General features: G+C 38.0%; 1 protein-coding gene across 2 annotated transcripts in view; it reads right to left on the minus strand.

Annotated features, from left to right (window-relative positions):
- The window catches only part of CLSTN2 (calsyntenin 2), a 298,618-nt gene that overhangs the window by 244,824 nt on the left and 28,348 nt on the right, over positions 1-25,446 (minus strand). Inside the window, exon 1 of one of the 2 annotated variants that reach the window (XM_048954385.1) lies at positions 130-218. The exons of the other annotated variant lie outside the window; for it this stretch is intronic. The gene's annotated coding sequence lies outside the window, so the exon portion shown is untranslated. Of the gene's footprint in view, positions 1-129; positions 219-25,446 lie in introns of those variants that run through there. 2 annotated transcript variants of the gene reach the window in all.

The following is a 25,446-nucleotide window of genomic DNA, read 5'->3' on the forward strand; positions in this document are numbered from 1 at the left end:
TCCCTTCAGAACATTTTATTCACTATTTGTTCTATGAAACTATGAGACTGCTTCTGACAAGTTCTTTGTCATAGCAAAGAATTGTTGGGAATACTAATAGTCAGGTACAGGAAAAAAAGGTTGACTCACCCAGCTGGCGATGAGGATCTCTGGCTGTAGAACACTCCTTAGAAGGAAGCAGCCTTCATCCAGGAGATATTCTCCCTTCTCAGGCTAGTCCTTAAATAAGCCTGGGGGTTGGGGGGAGGGAGTGATCCAGAGTCCACACCTGCTTTGGTCAGGTGCACCGGTGCCTCCTGGGCCTGCCATATCCCTTCACCAGGTGCTCAATCATCAGTTCAGGCAATGATCTAATAGTTCCCCAACAGTCACTTTTTCAGTCCTCATTCTGGATAATGAAACAGTTGAAAACACTCTGTTCTACAGGGCAACGTAGCCTGGACATGTTAAAGTACTTTCACATTTTCGTAAGTATAATCAAGTTAAGAGACTGAAAAAATATTAGACAGGATGCCTGGAAAACAGAAAATGCAGCCTGTAAACAAGAACAAGGAAATGGGAAATGTACATGTACATATCTTAAAATAAATCTCAATTTGCTTACTGCTACTGTCAATTATATGTACATAACAGGAAAGAGGCAGAAAAGAATCTTTATTTTGGTTCCAGTCATGAAATCTTTGTATCTGATCAAATCCAATGTGGAAAAGTATTCCAATTACATTTCTCACTAAGGTAAAACTTCAGAACCCATGAATGTAACAAGCAACCAATTCTCAACCAAGTTCATCTGTGGAAAGTTTGCTAAGACGTGCTTTCCTCTGCACCTATACAGTCCAACAAGCTTATGTGAATTTTCTGGATGAACACCTAGTATCACCTATTTTTATGATGTAACATAACTTACAGCAGGCAAATAACAGGAAGAATCATGCTTTTAAACAAAGAGCTTTCTTTGATGTTCTTTGCACACTGCATTTTAAGCAGCATTGAGAGAAGATGGTAAGAACAATAAGAGACTCAACACACTACAGGGTAGAGAAGCCTCAAGGGTTTGATCATTAAGATTTACGTTCTGGGTAGTGGACAGAATATAAAATTCCAATCTGGTGAAGAGAATAAAAAAAAATACCATGCATGGCATCAAAATAAGGAACATCTTTGGATCTTTAGTGATATTTCAGTGATAGAATTTTGTTACAGATGTAACAGATTTTATTTTGACAGAAGAAAATGAATACATTTAAGGTATGCTAGATAATATAACCAAATTCTCCCCTGCTTCTAAGACAGTTTAGTACCAAGCTATACCAGCAATTCTTACGTGAAATACATTACCAATCCCCCCACTCCCCAGCTTAGGGGCATCAGTGTATGCTTTTAAGCACTAACCATCATCACAACACTAACAACAACCCAAAATATATTTTTTTTCAATTTCTGATCTCCACATGTGCTGTTGTGTCTTCAGCTGAGCAAAAAATATTTCTGAGAAATAGTGGATTTGCTAGAAAAAAAGTTCTGAAGTACTTGGAACTATACACATTTTACAAGATGAATTTTCTAGATACTTGGACAATGAGAAATGTGATAGTGGGATGTCAGGAAAGTGATATTACAGTGTTTGACATCTCCTGACATGCTACAAAAACTCACAATAAAACAGAGCAGACAAAGTATGAAGTCTACACAACTGAAAGTCAATTTTGATCAACAGACCTGCATTTAGTTTAGTTGAGTCTCTCACTGAGCTTTCTCTCATAAATATTCCACCTGCTCCAGAAGGTTAAATCTACACGTCGGTGAAGTATCCTATGATACACTCTTCATTCTTCCAGTATATCTGCTCCTTCTGTAAGCAGCTCATTTAACGAAGCATTAAGAAATCTTGCTATGGTGAAATGTTACAAGACAATAACACAGTCCACACTGAATATAAATGAAACCTTCTGAGAAGGCATAAGCACTATTAAAATATGTTTTCTAATAACACAGAAGGAAATATACAGTAATATTTTACTGCCAGAAAAGATTCTTACATGAACTTTCATATTAACGAAAACACCCGGCATACACTTTCTTGTTTTTTGTTATTCATCATAACTACTGACTCCTGAAATCTAGACTTCAAGGCTCAGCATAATATTAAAAACTTATTAATGTTTTTGCTGAATTTAAGATACTAAAAAAACTGAAATTTAGCTTGAAAATATTAGATCAAGATATTTTAGAAATTTACGAGCTGAAAACAGCAGTGTGAGAACCACCCTATATAATGTAGCCACAGCACGTAGTCACGCATTGTATTACCAACACTTGTAATGAGTACTTACCAGAGCAATTCGGTCATGGGTTACCTAGACAAATTCTGGTTCAGAGGATAACTCAACAAAGGTGCATGTAATTATCAGAAAGAATAATGGGTTTTACTCAGACCTGAGCAATGGCTGTCCCTGGAGCTCTGTAATCCCATCCCTGGACAGGCACCAGGCTGTAGTTAACAATTCCAGTGGTGATGTCCAACGTGACAGGGTTACAGTCCAGCAATGCTCCAGGGCACGGTGTATAATGAGCACCAGAAGGCAAAAAGTACTTTTTGAAAATCTGTGTCTCACCACAGGGAGCTTATGTTAAGAAGGCGGCTTGCATGCCCCTATGTGAAAGAATAGTTTTTCACAGGAATAACCTCTGAACAAAGCCCTACACCAAGCACACAGTACACTCTATGCACTGCTTTATTTTAGCCACTGCAACATATTTATTTTCTGATAGAACATTCTGTTTTAAACAGATTTTTTAAAACCTCAAATATTTAGATGTATTCACAGTGCTGTAAATATGTAATTGCTGCTTCCTCCAACACTGTAAAATACTCTAGAAAAATTAGAAAAGTGAGCTCCACTTACATCAAAGAAATACGGCATGTAGTTACTGAGCACCTACTGGGCCCTGTGAAAGTGCTGCACACACAGCTGTCCCTCAGATTTACAGAACAGACATACCATACGAGCATAGTTATACAAGGCTCTGCACACCTCATGTCTTTCCTGCAGTTACATCTATTCCCTGATGCCCACGATCCAGGGATTGTGCATGACAGAGCTGTCTTTTTGTCACATTCTTTGTAACAAAAACGGGCTTAGAATTATAGCTATCTTATTCTGCTCTGCCAAACCCTAAGACAAGTTTGGTATGCCTACCAAGTCACACAAGCCCTCAAAGACCACTGTGTGCTGACTTATGAAACTACACCTCTAAATTTAAACCTTCTAACTTATTCCTAGCAATTAATTTCAGACTTCAAAATTCACGTGTTCACTGTCTGATAACTTCTTGTATTGATACCCATTACTTTTAAGCCTTGGCAACGGTTTTGCTGTCATGGCTCTCAAGCTGATTATTTGAGTTATGCACTAACACAATGGTCCCGTTTCAACATACTGGGTGGATATGGAATGGAGGTCTGGCACTTCAGCCATTCAAATCAATGGGGCATTACAAAAGGTAGCATGAAAGAGTTATTATCTATTTTGCAGAGTTTGCATATTTACTTCCTAACAGTTGTTTAATAGCAGTATTTCCAAAAACTGAATTTTTGTATTTCATCATGTTCTGAAAGTATTCTGCTTTGCATTCCAGAGTAACTCAAATCACAAGCTCGACTTCATACTCAAGTATAAACACCCTCCCTTCTGCTCTACAATCTGATAACGTTTTCCCATTCTGGAACTCCCTCACACAGCAACTCCTTGCAGCACTGGAAGCACTTCAGCAAGTGACTCCAAGATGTCACCAGGATCATGGCTGAGAAACCACTGGGCTCAGCAGCGATGAGACATCCCCAAGCCTACTTGTGCTAATAGCTGCTGATGTCTCTCAACAAGGTTTCTTAATGACCAACATAATTTGCTTCTATTCAGGCAGGCTCTACATCCAAATAAGCAGGTCACTGTGATCTTTCACATTAAAAGGGCAACAGCTATTATTTTCCCATGACTGTTGGAACCAAAAACAATACAACATGCTTACACAGAATTTCTAGCAATCATTCAATGTATGACCCACAGCATTCTAATGATCTAATGATCAATCCAAGAGATATGCCTGCTTTTAAATGAGGTGCAAAAGCCACATATATAAGCTGCATTAAAGTTGTAAGTAAATAGCTAAAAGCACTCAGTGAAGTTATTTTTGTCCAGGGTTTACCCCTTCCTCCCAATACTTTTTATGAACTTAACCCCAATTACAAACACTTCACCTTTAAAAATCATAACCTATTGAACAGACCTTAGTTTAAAATGCAGGCATAAAATACCATCTCTGTGAAAAAAACTTTAGAGGTACTTCATGCATTACTGAACTTCTCACCAGCCCACCATGCTGGGCACGGTAGGTACTATTGCCTTTCTATCACAAGAAAAATGGAATTGAGGAAGTAAGAATCTACCCAGGTCAAAGCACTGGAGCATGGTTTAAATAGAGAAATTCAGAGGCAGAACATACGAAGCCTGGATCACTGTACATACTCAGTACTCTTTCCCATAAGTGTGAATGCAGACCAAGGATTACAGACAAAGCAGTGCTGAACAGAGCAAGTTAAGACTATCTGTAGTGGGTTTTGGTGGAAAAACTATTAGGTGTTCAGTCAGGCTCAATCACATCAAACTGAAGTATGACTATTAGCTCATGTAAAACCAGCACAATTATTCTGACTTTTCAAAACATACCTACCCTTTTAATAGATAATAGTACTTAATTCCTCTGGCAATACAATACTCCTATTATTTCTTTTTAAAAGATGCTACAGTTAAGATCACTTTTCCTTGTTTTTCAGGAACGGATAAAACTCAACACGTTATGCCAGCCAACACTCAAATGGCCTAACAATCCATTACTGCACTTCTCTGTCTGATGATATTCTTAGTCAGCAACACATCATTTATGCCTGGAAAAGACACTGAGTATGGTGTGTTCAGCACTCCTGTCCAACGAAATTCTTCCCCATAAATCTGACTTCCAGACTGTGACTAGTGAAAACACTTATTTATAATACTTCATAATACCAATATTTTTCAGCAGGGTATTCTCGTGTCAGAAATACTGAAGATGTGCAACTTGAACTCATCAAACAGAATCCATCAATAAAGCATCTTGGTTAGAAATCCAATTTATTTCATGCATCAGCTGAATACTGATGGAAAACCAGTTCACCTGTCTGAATAAGCCATTTATTTAATTGTACATAAGAAGATAGATTGATACTTAAATTCTAAACAAAAACTATGTATTTGTTTACTTAGATACTGAATTGTCCACTGATGAGAACTGAAGATTCCCACTAGTACTGCTTCCTCTGTGAGTCTATGAATATATATGCCATCATAACTAAGTAACAAGCAGCAAGATACAGAATAGATGTTGAAGTACTTTCTGTAGTTCTGCATGTTTTATAGATCTTATTCTGGTGAGAACTGCTCCGTTTTCAGCACAGTGTTATTAAGCAGGATCCAATTTCTATCAAGTTCATGCTGTTGCTAATGTGAACACATCAAAGAATTTATCTTTAATTCAAAACTTATTAGGAAAGACTTATCACATCTGAGTCAAGTTTCTCCTAATCAACGAGACCATAGCAGAGGTGGAGACACAGGACACTCCCATCTGCTAGGGCCTTTTGGGAAGACATCACTCTCCTGACCTAGCACTTCAGTGTCGTATCCTTGACTCATTCAAACACTTTTAGAAATCTGTACTTCCTGTTGGTGTAAATGAGAAACTGAGTTTCCATGGAGTCACTGTTTAATTCTGCTGAAATGGTTTTAATCACAGTGCTGAAGTACTACAGAATCCATGTTCCCCTGCACTGGATGACTGACGCTGAAAGCAGCTCCTCAACTCCTCTAACACTTGAGCCCTGACCAAAGCATTTCAGTGACAGCATTACAGAAATAAAAACTGCAAGCCACCCACTATTTTCAGGAAAACCTACAATGAGGTAAGCAGTGCTCCAGGGCTTGTCACCTGGGAAACAGTAGGGCAGCAAGTCTCTGTGCTTAGGTAAACACAGGTGGATGTGTTAATTGGGCTCATCTGGAGCTGGGCCTTTAGCAGCAAGAAGAGTGCTCTTGTATTTCTTTTTCACCATGTCAAGTGGCACCTTGAACTACATAAAATAATGGTTATTCTATTCATCTACCTCCGGGTAACATCCACAAAAGAATCATTTTCAATAACAGGAAAAGCTCAGCAGCAGATTCCAGTGAACCTAAATTTTGAGACAGTGTTTAGTATGACTGTGAAATATACATCTGAATTAAGATGTAAATAAATACCAAGGATTTTGCTCCCAAGTGATTATTTTGACTTAGTCCGCTTCAGATATGATTTTACCATATCAAAAAGCTGCAAAACTTTTCAGTAACTCCCTAAATGAACATTTTCATGCTAATTATTTGTCCCATTTGTAAATTTATTTTTCCAGTAATATTTGTATATTAATTAAGCCTTAAAAACTCTTCATTAATATCGAAGACTCAGGAAAAGCCTTCTCTTTGGGGAAGTTCTGTATCACACATTAGCTGTGTGTCATCTTGTCTCAGTATGTCCTATGTTTCACCTGATTACAGGAAATTATTATAATCTCTCTTCCTTTTTAACTGTCAAATCACTGTATGAGAAAATTCTGTAATTTTAATCATCTTTCGTGACCAACTTACCATTGCTTTATACTGCATTAACATATAAATGCACCTGTCATGCAAGACCACGGGCCTTGGGACCAACAAAATGAAATAACAGATTGAAACTACAAAGTGAAATTTTATGTTAGGATCAATATGGCCCTCACTATGTGGAATGTTAGGAAAGACACACATTCACACACATAAATAAGCGTACATCCTAACGAGGCAAGTTCACCAAAGCACCATCTGTTAAAGATGGCAGGCAGTTACATACACTGCTACCTGCAGCTCCTTGGGTTCCTCTTACTGTGCAAGCTGCTGTTCTTCCTTTTATCAGCTAACATGCATCCAGTCTTTATGATATCCCTATTAACAAAGGATAGATACATGCAAACACACAAAAACTACGTTACTTTTCTTGATGGCATAATAAACCAGGGTAATTAATATAGATTCTTCATCTTTCCCAAACTAGATTTTCCTCTTCCAAATAAAAAACATTGGTAATTCCTGAATAGTTAAGAAAGTTTTCTCTTCATCACTGAAGAAACCACCCAAAAAGTATACTGTAGCTACAAACACATTCATTCTACACCTTGATTCCATGATGTTTCAAGCAGATCAGCAATGAACGTGATAACTCCTTGGTTCTTCACTAAAATAACTGGTAGCACCAAGACAGATAATCTCTGAAGACATAACAGCAGTGAATCTGCATACCAGTTAACATATGGTTAGATCTGCAGGCATATATGTTTCATTTTCTCAATTCAAACAGCACTGCGCTTGACCTGATGATCCCGATCTCCTCAAACTCAGCTGCAATAGAAGAGCTTGCCCAGTTAATTTTCTTCCACTAGTAGTTCCACTAGGATGAAAAGATCATCTCTCCTAAACATAACCCAAGTGATGAGATTTGAATAAAGGACTTCAGGAATCTCTTACCCTTCATTCAAGTACTGGGAATGGTGGGCACCAGGATGGATAAATTTAGAGGAGGTTTATACTGAGTATACGAAAAAAAGTGTTTTTTTCCTTGTTTTTGTTTGCTTGGTTTTTTTTTGGTTTTTTTTTTTTGGTTTTTTTTTTTTTTTTTACAATACGTGTAGTGAAGCATTGGAACAGGTTGCCCAGGGAAGCAGTAGAAGCCCCATCCCTGGAGACATTCCAGGTTGGGCTGGACAGGAGTCTGTGCAACCTGACCAAGCTGCAGCTACCCATGGTCATTGCTGGGGAGTTGGACAGGGCGAACATTAAGGGTCCCTTCCAACTCAAAACGATTCTGTGACTGTAAACACTCCAGCAGTAGCAGACAGCACTGAAACTGAGGTCACCAATAAAGGTGTTAATGGACCTTCTATCGTTAAAATTTGTGCTTTCCCTTTTCAAAGGGGCAACAATCCACGCACAGAGAGCAACTTCTTTTGAAGTTCTCCTGCCAAGAAATATACAAAGAAGTACTTTTATTCTGAAAATGCTTTCTTGCTCGTTTTTAAAGACTTATTCCAAATATTAACTATTTTATTTCAAACCATTTGTTTTTCTTATTTAGACTAAATTCCCAATCTTCTTTGGAACACGCTTTTCTAAACTCACAGGGCTTACCTGTAGGCTACAATTCAGAGAGAGACAAAAATTTCTTTTGCCTTACTCTCTGAAATTTACTGCTGCTTCTCCAGGAAATCTCGAAACGTTACATGATAAATGGTTCATGACTTAATGGCATTTTAACATACCACAGGAGTTCAAGCTGAAGGGTTGAGGCATTGCTGAGCCAGCCTATGGTTGCATTAAAGATTAAGCAATTCAAAGCTGTAAACCATACTTTATTCATTTCTCAGTCATAAGTTAAGTATTGATGCCTGAGCTCTGCAGCTAAACACTAAAGCTAATAATTTTCATTTTATGGTCTGAGCTGTTTATCTGTTGCTTATAAGTAAAATTGCAATCAAACCCATTTCAGAAAGTTCAAAGAAATGGAATAAAATAGCGCTGAGTATTCTGTGTTTTCAAGATGAGTTCCAAAAATCAGCATATTTTCTGGTGAAGCTGAAATCCTTTCTGCCTCTCAAAAGGAGGGCATTTTGCATTGCTTCAAGACAAATCTCTCATTCTCCATTTGAGCAAACCACAATACAGACACATTTAATAAGGATGAATACTCGTGGCACTGTGATCCTGCTACCCAGCTACAAAACACACAGGTCATAACAGAAAATACACAAATGGTCTGGAAGCTACGCACACATCTTGCAATCCTCCTCTTGTTGTGAGTAGTTTTAAACAAAACAGAACAAAAAACTGTGCCTGTGCTAATCTATCTCCTGTACCATTTAGCTGTCTCCTTCACATTAATGCAGTCACTATTCCCAAATTAGTGATAAGGACAAACTCACCGATACTCCAAAAAGGAAAGGTAAAGGCAATTATTTTTTACTTTTTTTTTTTTCCAGGGACTAAAACTAAAGAACTTATCTGGTAAGGCAGTAGAATACAAATTCTGAGCTTTATAAAAAAACAGTGTCTGTTTAGCACTATCACTGTCCTCTTAAATTGCCTACAGGAAATAAAACTCTAATTTTGAAAGTCCTCCTAGTTTGCTGCCTATTTAAATACTTTAGCAAAACATTCATATGGATCACACCTTTTCACTTATTTCACTGTTACAGTTAAAACAACAATAATAACAAAACATGTACAATTAACTTCCTGTATCCAGAAAGGTTATCAGCAGAGAGACAGAAAGGAAATAGCCCGATCCTCTGATACTCCTCCACAAAGGAGAGTAACAGCTTCTTACTCAGCATCAGCAGCCACCTGGACAGCAGGAGCAGGGCTGTGCTGCAGCACGGGGCTGCACAAGCTGTGCCCGCAAGGAGCAACAAGCAGCTGGGGCAGCTGTGTGGGGCAGAGTTGTATTGTAACCCTGAGAACATCTTGCAGTGAAAAATTCAGGCCTGAAACAGCAGGGTAAAAGGGCTCTTACAAATTTGGTTCTGCCCAGAGGCAAGAACGATGGGACAGAAATAAGAGAGAAAGCAGGCCTGAATACTGATGCAACTATGGTAATGGAATATGTCCAGCCAGGAGTGCTGCTAAAAATAGCTGTTATCTTCTGAAGATGAGTTTGGATTTGACCATGAAAATCACTGAACAGAAATCCAGCTGTGCTTTTGAAGAAAGCATTCTGACAAAAAAATTCACTGGTGTCGTAACAAAAATACCATAAACTCTGAAGTGCCAAGAAGCAAAAAGATCAACATACACCTTGGCTTTTTTTCATTCTTACCACCACTGGTCTCTAATTCTTTCATTTATGGTGTAACTGGAAAAAAAAAAAAAAAAAAAAAGACCAATAATAAAACACTATGAAAGTCAAGGGACTCTTAGTAGCTGCTCATCTTGCATTATCTTTATCATAACATGCTGGGAAAGCAGACCATTAATACCCTGCAAACAGGACGGGGTGCTGTTTTATTACAGGATTCTGTTCTAATTGTCCTTGCTGCCAGAGTGATCATTCATACTGAAGAGCACTTAGCCCAAGACTAAATAAGAGGCAGTTGCTCTACCAAGAGCTGTGAAAGGTTTCCTTAATGTGTTTCTTTTAAACAAAGTACTTCTAGGAGCTAATGTGAAGCAGATGTTTCCGAATTACCTCAGAGAACAGAAGACGACCTATTTCATCATCACGTGGAGTAAGATATTACCCAAGGCAAATGCTGGTAATAAAATTTTCCCACAGGATTCCTGCTGCTATTAGGGATATTATCTTGCCCTAAGTATAAATGAAGTACACAAATTTGCTAGAAGGCAACAGCAAAGGCAGAAAAGTGCTTTGTTAAAACCAATAGCCTTCCTACATTTTTGCAAGTTGCAATGGCTTCCATCACTTCTTGAACAATACCCTTAAGTGTAACAATTCCCAAGCTGAAAAATAATTTTATTCTTTTATTTCCCCAAGAGACATGGTCTGCTGTGATGTTAGCCATTCCAAGGTCACGTAAACACATCTCATTCCACATGCTTTTCCAAGTCTCTTAACTTTTCTGTACTATGATTAAATCCAGTACATTATTTAGCCCAAATAACTAGCTATTTTTGAAACTGAATTCTGTGCAAAAAAACAGTAATTATTTCAGGTCTGGACAGGCTGATTCAGGTTGATGAGAAGGACAAGACCATGGGAATTCTAAGCCAGTGTTTCCTTGTGAACATTTCTAAGGACCCAACTTCTCTGTCATAAGATGGCAGCTCCAGATGTGGGCACTGCCAAAACAGCCAGTTTCTCCATAACAGCTTCAAGAAATCCATTTGAAAAATTCTGTGTAGGAGAAACTGATCCCTCCTTCCTAGCTGTAACACAAACAGAATTCAAACCCAGATGGAGCTGCTTGTTCACTTCAGAGGTGGGCAGCAGGCACACCTCCATTCACAGCAAGGTGACATCACAGCCATCAGGTCACATGCTGCTCAGGCACCAGGGGGGCAGCTCAGGACAAGTCCTAGCCAAGCTGGGGAGATGATTACCTCATGCTTCTTTCCATTTATGTTGAGTACATTTGGTGCAGCAGGCAACCAGACCAAATAATTATCCTTTAAAAAGGGACAAGGCATAGCAATGAATGAATATATGGTCTATATAAATCATCCTTTATTGTTTTTATTTCATACTCAATAATCTCTAAACAGTCAACAGTAACTTTTGCAATATCACAGAGGATCTTTGAAACTTTTCCTCAAGGGCATGAGGCTGTGGCTGTATTCTTCTCCTGAGCCCAATAACAGCATGTAGATTTGCACTGGACAACTCTAGTATATGCTCATTTTGAAGCAGAAATTGCAATTCACTTCAAAAAATCATTATTTAGGAAAGCATATATTAAGCAGCAAGGCTACAAGTGAACCACAGAGTATAATATCCACCAATACAAAACCGCATGTAAAGGAGACATCTAGCTAGTACCGATGTCTCCTGGACATCAGCAATGCACCCGCTTGGGCAGCTCCTTATTTACTGTTCCAGTTACTTGAAAATATAATTTGAGTGGATTCTGATCCTTAAAGCCAAAGTCAGCAGAAGCATTCAAGACTGTAAAAGATTTCCTGAGGGATTTAAAACATACAAAAAGTTAATACAAGAACTAGATCAGAAAACAATTTCTCCCTTTTCTAAATTACTTCAGAAATATTTATTATTAATACGGCTTGAATACTTCAATGTTCTACAATGTTCTACGTCCGCAACACATGAAAATATATCGGTCACTCATGGGGTAAAGAGAGCATCCAAGAAAAATACACTACTCTCAAGTAACTTCAGGCAATGTTCTATTCCACAATTTCTAGGATTTTAATGCAACACAGAAGAATGATTGCTGCTGTATCACTACAGGAAAGTTTGTATGAAGATCACAGATCTGTTTTTATGCTTCTTGGCTTGTTTAAAACCAACAAATCCTGTTTTTTCTTTTAGACACTTTTCCAGCTGAAAATATGAAAAACAAAGTGACATTTCCATTCTGAGATTCATGGCTACATATTTTTGAACAAGCACTTCTGAATTTTAATCTGAATATTTCAAAGCATTATTTATAAGTACCCAGTCATTTGACATTCTCCCCCACTCCCGTCCTAAAGCAAAGGAAAGCCGTAACATCAGGAAGTTATTCTGCACTTCTATTGAAGAGGTTATGGTATGTTAAAAATCCAGGGAACATCAGCATTTACTACAATTGGAGTAGAACACGTGGTTTCCAGGGAATATTTAAGTTACAGCAGGAAATTAACAGGCAAGTTTGCATTAGGAGATAAATGCTTTCAGTGAACAACGACAGATGTTTGTTATGAGAATGCTATTGTAAACATGGATGTAGCTGAAGATCCAGCAGGATTTTATGAGGAGCACTAATTAATGGGAAAAAAATTGTTGAAAACTTACAAACATCTACTTGTTGCCCAGCTTATGAAATATCTGCATTTACTGTGCTCCCCCAAGCCTCTTTGGAAACTGTATAAGCCTTTGAAATAGAAGTAATACAAGAAGTGATTTCTATGTAAGGCTTAAAAGGTGTCAGCATGCAGACACAAACATGTACTACTCCTTCATTTTGAGGTCCTAACAAAAACCATTTTCTCCATGGAATCAAGGAATCAAACACATCTTTTACTCCAAAGTTGCTCACTTGATGATTTTAGTAATGATTAATAAGTGATATAAGCTTTTATGTCTTTACTTGGCCTGAATAAAGCTGAATATGTAGCTTCCACAGTCAAGCGAAATAGTAGATTCTTTCATAGATGAGGTTGAACAAAACTTTTACTTTAGAACACGATTCTTCAAAATACACCAATAAAAAAAAAAAAAACCGACCACATGCATTGCCATTGCCTTTGGAACTACTGTTCTACCTCAGAAACAAATGCTTAAGTAAGAGAACGCTTATTACACAATATGGGCTGCCTAATTTGGAACTGATGCTATGGCACCATCATTACTGACACTGCTATTTATTTGGGAAAGGTAAATTCCTACAAGGAAGACCGTAGTTTTTTTACAGTGCTTTCTTGCGCAATGTGGTTGAAATTACACGACCTTGCAACCACTCACTCAAAAAAAAAAACCACTGCTCCCACTGCCATCCATGTGTTAGGCAGCTGACCAGGCGGCTCTGGCAGCATCGGCATCCTCTGATCTCGCGCTGCTCCCTTCATCCCAGCAGGAGCCACCTGCAGTGCTCCTCACACCAACTGCTCAGGCTCCCTCCCACAACATCTCCCAAGCTCATTCTGTCCTACAGTGCACAGAATATTAGGAAACATTTCTTCTCAGAAATTCTCAATGCATTGCATTAGGCTGTTCAAGGCGGTGGTGGAGCGACTGTCCCTGGAGGTGATTCAAGAGCCATGGAGATGTGGCACTGAGGGACATGGTCAGTGGACATGGTGGGATGGGCTGGGGTTGAATTAGATCTTAGAGGTCTGTTCCAGCCTTAATGATTCTATGATTCCATGTTTCTATTCTACACTGAAGGGTGTCCTAACTACCAAGTCAGTATCAACCCATTTAATTCTGAGCAGTAAAAATGGAAGTTTTTTCTTCATAATATTAGCATTAAATCTACAGTGTTTCTCCAGAAAGTCACCATTTCAAGAACTTTCAGAGACTTTCATGAGGTGTATCAGAAAATGACAGAAATATAACATGAACTGAATACCTAGGGAGCCACACCACTCTCCTCCTGAAAACAAAATAATACCGGTTTTTAAAGCTGGTCTATTTTCTTCCACAAAACTTAGGGGTGGAAGTTGACAGAAAGGAGAGCTGCTATTAAACCCAAAATATATTAAAAAAACAAAAAAAAAACCTATTTCCAAATCAGAAATTTGCAACCAAAACATGAATCTTACAGAAAGACATTTCAGATAAGCCAAACAGTCCAATTGAAAAACACGGAATTTCTATCCTGAAATTTATGAAGTGTTTTGAGGCTTTAAAATCTGCTAAACTTTCCTACCTTTGCCTCATACTTCTGCTCATGAAGTGATTTAAAGCTGTTTCCAGAGAGTTGCTATGTATTTTACCTCTCTTCACATCTTCTGCGTTCATTATAGCCACTCTTGGCAAAACTAGCTTACATCATTATTTTGTACCTATTAAACAAGATATTAAGGAGTATTACAGTATTATTATCTATTCTGCAGCTCATAGCACATTTTAAACAACCTTCATGAAAACCAATCAGTATCAATACGAAGACATTTCAAATCATTAAACAATATCCCTGCTTTTCCATAGTTAATCAGCTGCAAAGAATTTGTTCTTACAGTCATACACACCCTGCTTTGTGTCAATACTACATATTTTAAAATGGATACTATATTTAAAGACAATTCAAGTCAGTCTGTTGCTCTTCTTGATCTTAGCATCTTCCAAATGATTGGTCATACGCCTACATTTCTAACACATCTATTTGAGCAGATAAATACTCTTTCTGTAGAACATTAATTGTGACTTCTCATTATAGAGCTGAAGGACTTAAAGGAATTTTATTGCCTCCTTTTAAAAAGAAATTAGATGCCTCATTCTTCACTCCTTTTTCTCTACATGGCAGATGCCTGTCTCATTAATAATCCTTCCTTCCACTTTCCTCCCTTCAGCTTCCCAGTACTGCTTCTCCTCCTGCCTTTCCAGCTATGCACCTAACCACCTCCTCTCTCCCAGGATGACACAAACTCTTCTTCCTGCCATGTTTTAAAACTCTTCTTATTCCCAAGCACCTTAATTTTCCTTCTCCAAAAAGCTGGCATCCTTGAACGAGGTTCTGTCCTCACCTTCTACAGATACTGGTGCTTTGGTTTTTAAGCTATCTGAAGGACCCGACAATTGCCTGAGTCAGAACTCAGGGGAGCAAATCTGCTTCCATTTTGTATCAGCTCTGTTACCCTCTCTCCCAAAAAGTCTGTAAGTGGATAATAACCTTGTCCAATTCAGAGCAATTCCAAATGATAACCCACAAAAACATTCAGGGAAAGAGGTTACCATTCCATTAACCACCTGCACCCACACTTGGTCTCTTCCATCACAGAAGGGCAGGAACTGCACTGTGTCTGAAGTGACTGAATGAAGAACAACATTACGGCAACATGCAGCTTTCACATTCAGACTAGGAATAACACAAGATCAGGGCTTGAAAGAGAAAAGTTTGAAAGAGAAAAGTGCTTCCCTCCCTGTTGATAGTACTCCAGCACATTTCACAAGCACTCTCATGCAATCACGAGCCAGCTCCCTCCCACACTTCCCTGCTCTGTCCATATCACAGATGGAAACTGCCTTCAAACGCACTCCCCCAGGAGAGATCCCAATTTCTGAACTGAAATCCCCATGGATGGTGGTATTTGAGAAACGTTACAAATGTAATACTTGATGCATAGAGAACAGAATCCCCTCCATTATGGCCATCTGAGCTTCCCCTTGCCAGCCCAAGTTAGGCTAAAAAAAATAAGGCATTCACTAAGACACAGTAATATTTACTACAATAGCATCATGTTGTGAACAAAAAGGAAGAGGAAAATACACAAAATTCCTCATCCAACAGATTTTTTTTTAATAGAACAGAAATTCTCCTATCTTCAATTTTAAAATGAATAAATATTTTATATGGAATACATACTCAGACTTTAAATGCCAGATATCTTTTCAACAGAGTGTTAAACTGACTGGCTTAAGACTGAGTTATGAAGAAAAAGCCCTTAATCTTTAAAGAGCATTACTGCTCCTAACATCCTAGATTGGGCTAATAAATCCTTTTATCATTTAAAATATGAATTCTGCTAATACTTAATAAAATTATATTTGAATATATTAGTAAATGTTTTTTATAGTTGTGCAGAACAACTCAGTATCTGCTTATTTATGTAATCTTGTTAATTTAGTAGTTAAGAAGGAAATACTTAACCACAAAGGCTGCATGGAAGGTTCTTTGGAGGTTTTTGTTAGAGTGCAAAAAAAAATGGCATCTACCTATTTATCTGCCCATACATAGAAAAATAGTAGAGTTGAAAATTGCTGTGTTCGTCAAAAAAATAACATTCAGAAAAAGTTCTGTCACTAAAATTCCCCAGAAATCAGTGGAAATTTAGTACTGCTCTTTACTGGAAAAATAGGAGCCCACATGTCTGTACGTCATTCAGTATCAGTACAATACCAATATCAAACTGTACAGCAGAAACATACTTCTTGTGTTGTGTTCATGTTGCACCAGTGAAGCGCTCTAGATCTTCACCACTTAGCATCAAAACTGCTCAGTTTGAAGACTTGTGCCCATCACCATAAGTACACGCAGAGAATCTGGCACACACTGGCAAATACATCTTAGTAATGTTTCAGCCACTGTTACTTCTAAGGAAGACACACAGGTATGTATAAGCAAGCACTGTGTTTGCTGATGTCTCGGTCTACACATTAAAGAACGGACTGATGGATGATCTTTTGGTTTCTTGATATTTATTTTCTTAATAATCATGTAGAGATTATTCCTATGCTAAGTGCAGAGAAAAATTATTATATCAGGAAAAAAGATCTAAATTTGTTTAGTCAGTATTGTATATAAGATTAAGTATGTACATATATCTGATATAGGGCATAGGAACATAAATGTGCAGCTATTTCTGGCTTCTTAGTCTACCTCAGCTTTTTGAAGAAAATGGCTTGTTGAATGGAATCACTTAAGAAATCTCCTCTACAAGACCAACCAGCAGATGTACTACTTCCATAGTTTCAGAACACAGCTTTCCTCTTAAGACGATCCCCAGTTGTGAGAAATTGCAGGAGAAGAGGGGTCAGGAGTCTCTTGACTGACACAGGAATATAATAGTTTCTTCAAGCGCAAAGTGGTGAGCTATAGGAGAAATTTCAAAAATCCAGAGTCTATAAAAGCCCTCATTCTTCTCAAGAGCCAAGCTGTGAGGCTTTTCTTGGTGCAGGACATTTTTTCCCCCCCATGAAATGTACAATTTGTTGTTCCACATGAACTCTATTACCTATTCTGACTGTGGATACTCAAAAGTTTCACTTTTCTCCACCTGCTTCATTGAAGGGCAAAAAAATAAAAAAGTGATGAAAGTGCTTTTTAGTGAAAAGGTGTATAGATTCCTTTTTTTTGTTTTTGTTCTTAAATGAAATGCCCTGATTTTTCAGTGCATTTTGATATCCAGTCTCCAAATGCTTGAATAAAGGAGCAAGAACATCTTGAAGCACATCTCTTCGAGTGGAGCAGCTGTAAGATGAAATTGAATTTAAGAAGAGAGAAACTTACACCACATCTTTGTTAATAGAATGAGCTCCTTTGACTGCATGGAGAAGTTTAATATCTGAGTGGGAAGCTACAAAATCCACCACTTTTCAAGCCAAATGTTCCCAATAAAATAAATCAGAAAATAATCAGACTGCCAAAAAACTGCAGTTAAAAATTAATTACTGAGCAGAGTTGATGAAACAACAGGAATCCTAACGCCATACTTCCAACACAACCCTCTGCAGACACAGCACACAAGTTCACACTCATAGGTAGACTGTGCAGACAAATCACTCCAGGAATATTATTCTTATAGTTCTCCCCAAGAATTTGGGATGGATTGAAGGTGCCTTCAGGGCTTGGTAAACTCAATCAAGATGATAGAAAGACAACAGATTAGCCTTTAACAAGCGTTATGTTGAATGTTGCTATTATTGTTTAAAAGCAGTCATGACCCTTAGAACTAAGTCACTATAAGAAGCATTTATGATGAGCTTACTGAAACGCAATATGTTGGCTTTTGTTTAGAGGGTTTTTCAACCCATGCTTTTATATAAAGGAGAATAAAAATTGAAAATGCGCTTGGAAATTCGGTAACACACCAGAAATGAAGTTACAAAGAGAAATAATAATGCAAAAGCCTAGTCACCTCTGACAGAAGTAGCAACAACCTCTATCTGGTATCAGTACCGATAATGAAGTTTAGGTTCTCTAACACAGAGCCATGTAGGAGAAGGTCCTTGCACAGTAAATCAGAGCACTTAGTTTATAAAATTGTAAATGAAGAGGGTAATAGCTTAATGAAACAGTTAATGCATTTACACTTAAACTGTAAAGTAAACAATAAAATATTATAATATATAAAATTATATATATATATATATATATATATAAAATTATATATAGATATAAAATAATAAAATATTATCTTAATTGCAACTTGAAAAGTGTTGGTCCAGAAAGTGGGGTAAGAGTTCTTTCTGGCACTCTTGCATTTTCCCCTTGTGCATAAGAAAAAACATACTGGATGCTTACCCCTTCTCCATCATTTGCTCTCCCCACATAAGATTTCGAATGGAAGAGAAGCACATGTTTTTCTTATAAAGAAAAAACAATAACAGAAGTATTTCTCCAGCATACTCATAAACAAGGAGTTCTTTAACAGTTTCTTCTAGATCAGATAAATGGGTCAGAACTCTTAATTTGGAACCAAAACTTGTCCAGTTTCACTTAAACCCTCAGGACACGGAATATGCATTGATTTATTTGGGTGGTGCATAGCAGTGACCACTGACAGGCTCCCCTGTTCTGACTTCGCCTAACAAAATGACATCAGTAACAGCAGTCTTTCTTGAAAGCATGTTTTGTGATTGGAAGAATAACGCCTCTAGGAAAAAAAAAGTGAAACAACAAACAATGGATAAAAGAAGATATGAGCATTAGTTACTTTCAATTTAATAAAGCTAACACTAAAAATCAAGAGCTGTGGTTGCACACAGACTGCAGAAAGGGATTGTTTACTCAGGAGAATTTTCCAATATGAAAAGAAAAAGCATGTAAAAAAAATGAATAGGACCTATCTTGAGATGACTTTACACAAGCAAGTTGCAATAATAAAATCACCCAGAGGAAAAATTTTCACTACTTAAACAGAAGAAAGTAGTTAAATATCTTCCAATTTTTCAGATGGATCAGTTAAAGTATCTGCAGCACATTACGAGATGACATAAAATGGACAAACAGGAACTAGTGTTTTCTGCGAGATGAAACCATGCCCCATAACTTGTATAAAACAGCCATGTAAGTGAGGAAACAAGCACTGCAGAACCCTAATACTGCTATGATTTGTTCACATTCAGCTATGCGACAGTTCAGAGGCTCAAAGAAGCAGAGAGGAGTCTTCCAATGGATTCCAGTATTACCTCTTTTCCAACTGAGTTAGCAACTACTCATTTGAGTAGGAAAAGTAATAAGCAGCAATGTTCTAATTCTGAAAATTGTAATTTGATCAGGGGGAAAGCAAGGAGTAATCTTTAGTGAAGTGCTTATTTCTCTCCTCACGTTGAAACTCAAACTGCATCCCATGGCTACCACACTGCATGCATTTAGGTGTTGGAAGGAGATGAATCTGCAACAGATCAACAGGTAACAGCCTTCTCTCCAGTACAGGTCCTGAAAAAACATTTCAAGCTCGTAGCCCTGGAGGGATTTTTTGAAGTTTTATTCATAAAGGTTATGAAACCAGCTGCAAGATGACTCCTCCTCCTATCAAATCACTATCCTTATTAAGCCACAAAGAAAATATTGGCAAAGGCTTCATCTATAATTGAAATGACTGAAAAATCAATTAAAATAATTGATATCACAGAGAATTAAATAGGTTTATTCTGTGAAGAACAAAGTACAAAACTGTATCCATCCAGTTCAACCAAAGGAAGCCTTATCTATGTTATTATTGCTAGCTAATTTGGAGTATTTTCATAGCAGACTTTGAATAATACAGAAGCAGTCACAAGTGTCTTGGAAAACATCACCTCTGTGCAAGGAAAAAGACATTCTATTGTTTCTTTAGGGAGCAGCATGCACACGCAGCTGCACATAGTGCCTGTTTCTTACTTTGGATACCAAATGAATCAAAAGATGTTACTGTAGTTATACAGCTGAAAAATGACTGTTTTGAACAGCCACAGCAAAGTTGCAATGTGTGGTGCTTGAGATGTTAGGTTTGAACTTCATAATTTAAATTACTCATTTTGGTATTAGAATAGGAGATATACTTAATCCAGCTGCAACTGATTGAAGTAGCCAGTACAATTCAGGCAAATTAAAAGACAACCAACTAACAACAAGCACATACAGCTGTATTTCATGGGTAGATGAGCTGCACTGAAGACAGAGATACACACACCAAAGTGTAAGAGCAGTTATGTGTAAGATCTTTATCTCATCACAGAAACAAGTATTAAATAATACAGGAAAAAAAAGCACCATTTCAGAACAAAAGGAGCATGCTAGCTTACTGATACCTGCACACCCAGGAAGGCAGTTATATGCTAAAGATGTTCTCAAAGTCTAGTCCGAAACCTTTCATTTTTTTCAATAAAAGCAGGTATTTTACTCTGAGATGTGTTGCAAATTACAGGAAGAAATAGAAGAATGTCATTTTTACCAGTGCACACCTGATCACTAAGAATATGAACGATGTCTTTTAGAGAATTGGATATGAAGATGTTACAGGAGATGTAGACCATCGCCCATGAAAAAAAGATTATACTGAAGACTGTCACCTTAACTTGAAGACATCAGTGGCTAGCATGTGCTGCTAGCTGTCAGTGAACAACACAACCTTAAAAGTCGTACAGAGGCTCTGGGGTTCCTGGGAATTAATACAGGAAACCAAACACATCACATTCACCTATGTGTCTTTTCCATGAACCACAGGGAAAAGATCCAAGCTTTCTGTCCTCATGCTCTATCAATGCCATGCTGAATGAGGAGACAGAACAGAAGAGTCTTCAGTACACCAGAAAATGTGAGAATGGGCTCCAGAAAGGACACGTTCTCCTTTTTCAGATTGAGAAGACAAGAGTAGCGCTCCATCCTTGGAGATTTTACCTCCAAAGCATGACAGAATATTTGTGCAACTCACAACTCACATGGGATGTCTAATTTAAATCATAGAAAGGATGGGCTTCCAATAACATTACTTTTCATCTCCATCTTTTCTCAAAGCTGAATAAAACAAAATGAGCAGCCCTCCTTTTCTTCAAAGGAAGAAAATTTCAATTAAAAGCTGTAAACAAAACACTAATCTTTACAAGTGTTTGTAAAGTGCTGCACAGCTACATTCTACAAAAACCAATTACTTGAATTTTTAATCATTTTTTCGTTTCAGAAGTAAATTTTAAAAATCTAATTACTAAGTGACATCTCTGAAGATATTCTTTCATATGAATCCTTCATAGGCTGTGCATTAATATTTAAATAGACATTACAGAAAGGGTATAAATATAGGCATGCCTTCACACTGCATGTGAATAATAATTAAAATGAAGGGGCGGATGGGGGCATTTAAACTGTACAACGTGACCAGCAGGTTATCTCAGTGCATGTGTACAGTTAGTATCACTACACTGATTTCAGCTCCAGTAGAAATTCCCCACCTTACTTTCAAACCTGTGGCTTGAAGGACCAATTTGACAGCAGGCATGCAGTGCTGCGTGACACACCCTATAGCATCCATGATGTCTGCACACTGCTGGCAAACAGGATGGAAGCTCCAAGGGACAACAGCAGTAGGAGGCCAGGGGAGATTCACAACAGCACTGCACATGTCAAACAATCAAATCCTGCCACTAGAAACACCTACATCAGCTTCAACATACTAAATACACAAGTCTCATGAGAAGCAGCTAAGAGAACTGGGATTATTTAGTCTGGAGAAGAGGAAGCTCAAGGAGACCTTATCACTGCCTACAACTTCCTGGAAGGAGGCTGTGGCAAGGTGGAGGTTGACCTCTTCACCCAGGTAACAGCAATAGGACAAGAGGGAACGGCGCATCAGGGGAAGTTCAGATTGGATATTACGAAGAATTTCCTCTTCAAAAGAGCAGTAAGGCACTGGCACAGGCTGCCCAGGGAGGTGGTGGAATCACCATATCTGAAGGTGAAGGAAAGGGTAGATGTAGTACTCAGAGATGTGGATTAGTGGGCGATATTGGTGCAAAGTTGAACTAGATGACCTTAGATGCCTTTTCCAATCTGACTGATTCTGTGATAATAGAATTCAAAATCAGAGGCAATTTTAGCTGAAAAATCTATTAAAAAGCTCAAATACATGCTGAAGCAGTTATCCACACTAAGTTCAGCACTGTGAGAGCCACATCCCTACTAGTTTATAAATAGATATCGTAGACCTACCTGCACGAGCTGCAGTAACACCCATGACAGTAACAAAAGCACGCAGACCCCTAGATACAGCAGAGATGTAGGCACACTATGCTGCATGCTGCTGCTAAAAAATAGCACCTTGCCCTGCCCACATGAACTGCTCCCATACCTCTCATGTGAGATGGGAGAGAAGTGGAACTTCTGTAGTCCGCTCAGAAGAAATGGCAGAGCTAGAAGAACAGCAAGGTAGTTGCTGTTATTCTACTTGCAGTTATTTTTCCCCCTCATCTGCATAAATAGATTTCATTTCAGATGTTTCCTTCATGTCTGGCTTAGGACTTAGATAAACTTGTTTTCAAAAGCATTACAGAGTGAGGGAAGCACAATGCATCAGTTCCCTTACTATATGTTGGCAGACCTTCCATTAAAACATACATTTCTTCTGGGTCTCATAATAAGTACTAAAGTTCTTCCCCATTAATCAAGTGCTAGTTTTTGGTCTTAGTATTAATAAATTTAATTAGGCAGATAAGAGAACATATTAAAAAGTAAAAAAAAATTCTGACCTGTATATTTTCCCTGAAAATCCAAGCTCACATTTCTCATTCCATATGAAACACGTACATTCAGGGACATTCATAGCAAAGTAGTGCAGATGTGGAAGAGATGGTGATAAATTTGCAGAGACAAATCAAAAGCAGTCCAATTGCGTTGTTTCAACTGAAGCTAGCTCAGTGACTAAGCTCTCTAAGGACATGGAATATAAAGCTTAGTTCTTTCAATGAACACAATTCAATTTCTGCCACTGTTGGTCACCTAAGGAAATCCCAGATGATGAAAGCTTTCCAGTTCTGGAGATAATGGATAAAAGAATACAAGTCTTATTATCTCAGTCGAGCATAAGTTACAACAGTAATGAATTCAGCTTTTTCAGAGTTCAGTTAAAGAAATAAAAGATTTTGTCATTTCCACTCTGTTGGTTTCAAATTTTTTCTTGGTTGAATTATAGCCATTGTAGCCACAACTGTGTCCAAATATTGCAGGTGATAAGAAATTACCAGCGGAGTTACCAGCTGATCATTGCTTAATTCAGAAAACATCATTTGTGCCTGCCTGTTCATTCAAGAAGTCAGTTTCATTTCACACATTCTTCCCATAGCAACCATCACTGCACATCTAGGATGACTGCATTCTGAAACCTGACACTGACATGAACTCCTGTCAGAGCAGCAAAATCATAATTATGGCAAAAGTTGTCCTTCATCTGAAGGATACTTCACTGACAGAGCACACTAAATAAATCGTTTGGACAAGTTTCCATTAAAAAGTTAAAATTCAAAAAAAGATTTCAAGCTTTATTCTTCACCTTACTATAGTTCAGATACAGTGTTAAACAATAGTTATAATTCTATTTTTTTTCTTTTTTCTTCCAGGAACACAAGGGCATGTTACCTTAATTTATTTGGACTATCTACCTTAACAGCCTTACATATATCCAAAAGCTACTGTGCAGTACTCCTCTTTCTATGATTTCCCCATCAGTAGCTGGTTCTTCTTCTGTATTTGGCAGAGAAGGGTCAAAAGCTTTGCTTTTAGATTGATTTCTGAAGAAAATACCAATCCAGACCATGTTTCAAACAAACAAACAAGCCACATACACCAAAAGCATGCAATTATTAGCCCCTCTTTACTTACACTGGAATAAAAAATTAGCCCAAGTTATTTAAGTAAGTCTTAATATTTAGCATCTTGTAGCAGGAAGAAATACATTTTAAGAAAGGAGGTACTTCCATGTTTGTGATACAGTTTCCTTTCAATTTTAAGATTTGCAGGTGAGCAATACAAAAAATCCAGCTATGCACAGCATTAGCTTCCATTAACACAGGAGGCTACTATAGTGTAAGTGACTCAACTGCAGTAGAAAAAAAGATCCATGCTAGAGGTTTCAGTAAGAGGCTTCTCTCACTCCCTCTGCACAACACTAAATAAAATATATTGAAAACTTTAAGCTCTATAAGAGTCAGCACCTCTTTAGCTGAGCTTGTGAATGGTGGGGAAACAAATGAGGAGCTTCCAAGCACCATGTATTAAAGTAACTGCAATGTGCCTACACACATAGAGAACCATCATGTCTGTAAGTAGCATTGCTCAACAGAGGACATCTGATGAGTGAAATAGCTGGGCCTGAGGATCAGAATTCAGTTCTGCAAGTATCCCAGAGGACTTGAATTCAGAGTAACAGCAGGCAGATGCACCCACAGCTAGAGCAGACAGCATTTAGTTCAGTTACTTGGTTCTCAGCCATCTTCTGATTCAGAAACACGTGTGAGCAATGGAGCGCATTTTCAGGACCCTTCAGAATACAAATGGAACATCTCACTCCACACAGTGGAGCTTTCAAGATACTGCTTACTGAGCCACCATATCTGAAGATACAAATCCCTTATTACAATCCACAGACAAGCTGGAGTAGCTCCCTCCTCATTCTAGTAAAGATGCTGTAAGAGCAGAAGCAGTCAGCTAGACCCAAACCAGACATAAAGCAAACGAGAGAGACAACATTCACCTAAGGGGGAAACTTCTGCTACACTTATTTCTCCTGAAGCTGTTTCACAAAAGCCAGTGAACCTCTCAGGTGCACAAAGGCAATCGCAGCCACCCATTTGCCAAACATCCCATCCTACAAGGTACCCCAGAAAGCTTATTTTAAGGATCTACACAAAATTTGACTGACTTCAGTCACACCTCTTGAAAAACTGAACTGGGGACATTTTTACAGATAAGAAAGTATCATTTGAAGTGTACATACACAGAATTATTTTCTTAAGAATGAAAGACGAAAGACTGAATGTTTGACAGGTTCCCTAAAAATGAGTAACTACTATGGAAGCCAAATTACAAATACAAACAAATACAAGCACTTGTAATCACACCTACATGAAACTATTACATTTCAAGTGTACACAGACACTGGGATGAACTGTGGGACAAACCATCCAACTGTGTAAGAGCAGAAACAGAACTGGCAAAGCTGAATACACACAAAGAACAGCTGTACTAAAACCTCCCCACGAAAA

Source organism: Lagopus muta, chromosome 9 (genome assembly GCF_023343835.1).
Source record: "Lagopus muta isolate bLagMut1 chromosome 9, bLagMut1 primary, whole genome shotgun sequence".
NCBI classification, from domain to species: Eukaryota; Metazoa; Chordata; class Aves; order Galliformes; family Phasianidae; genus Lagopus; species Lagopus muta.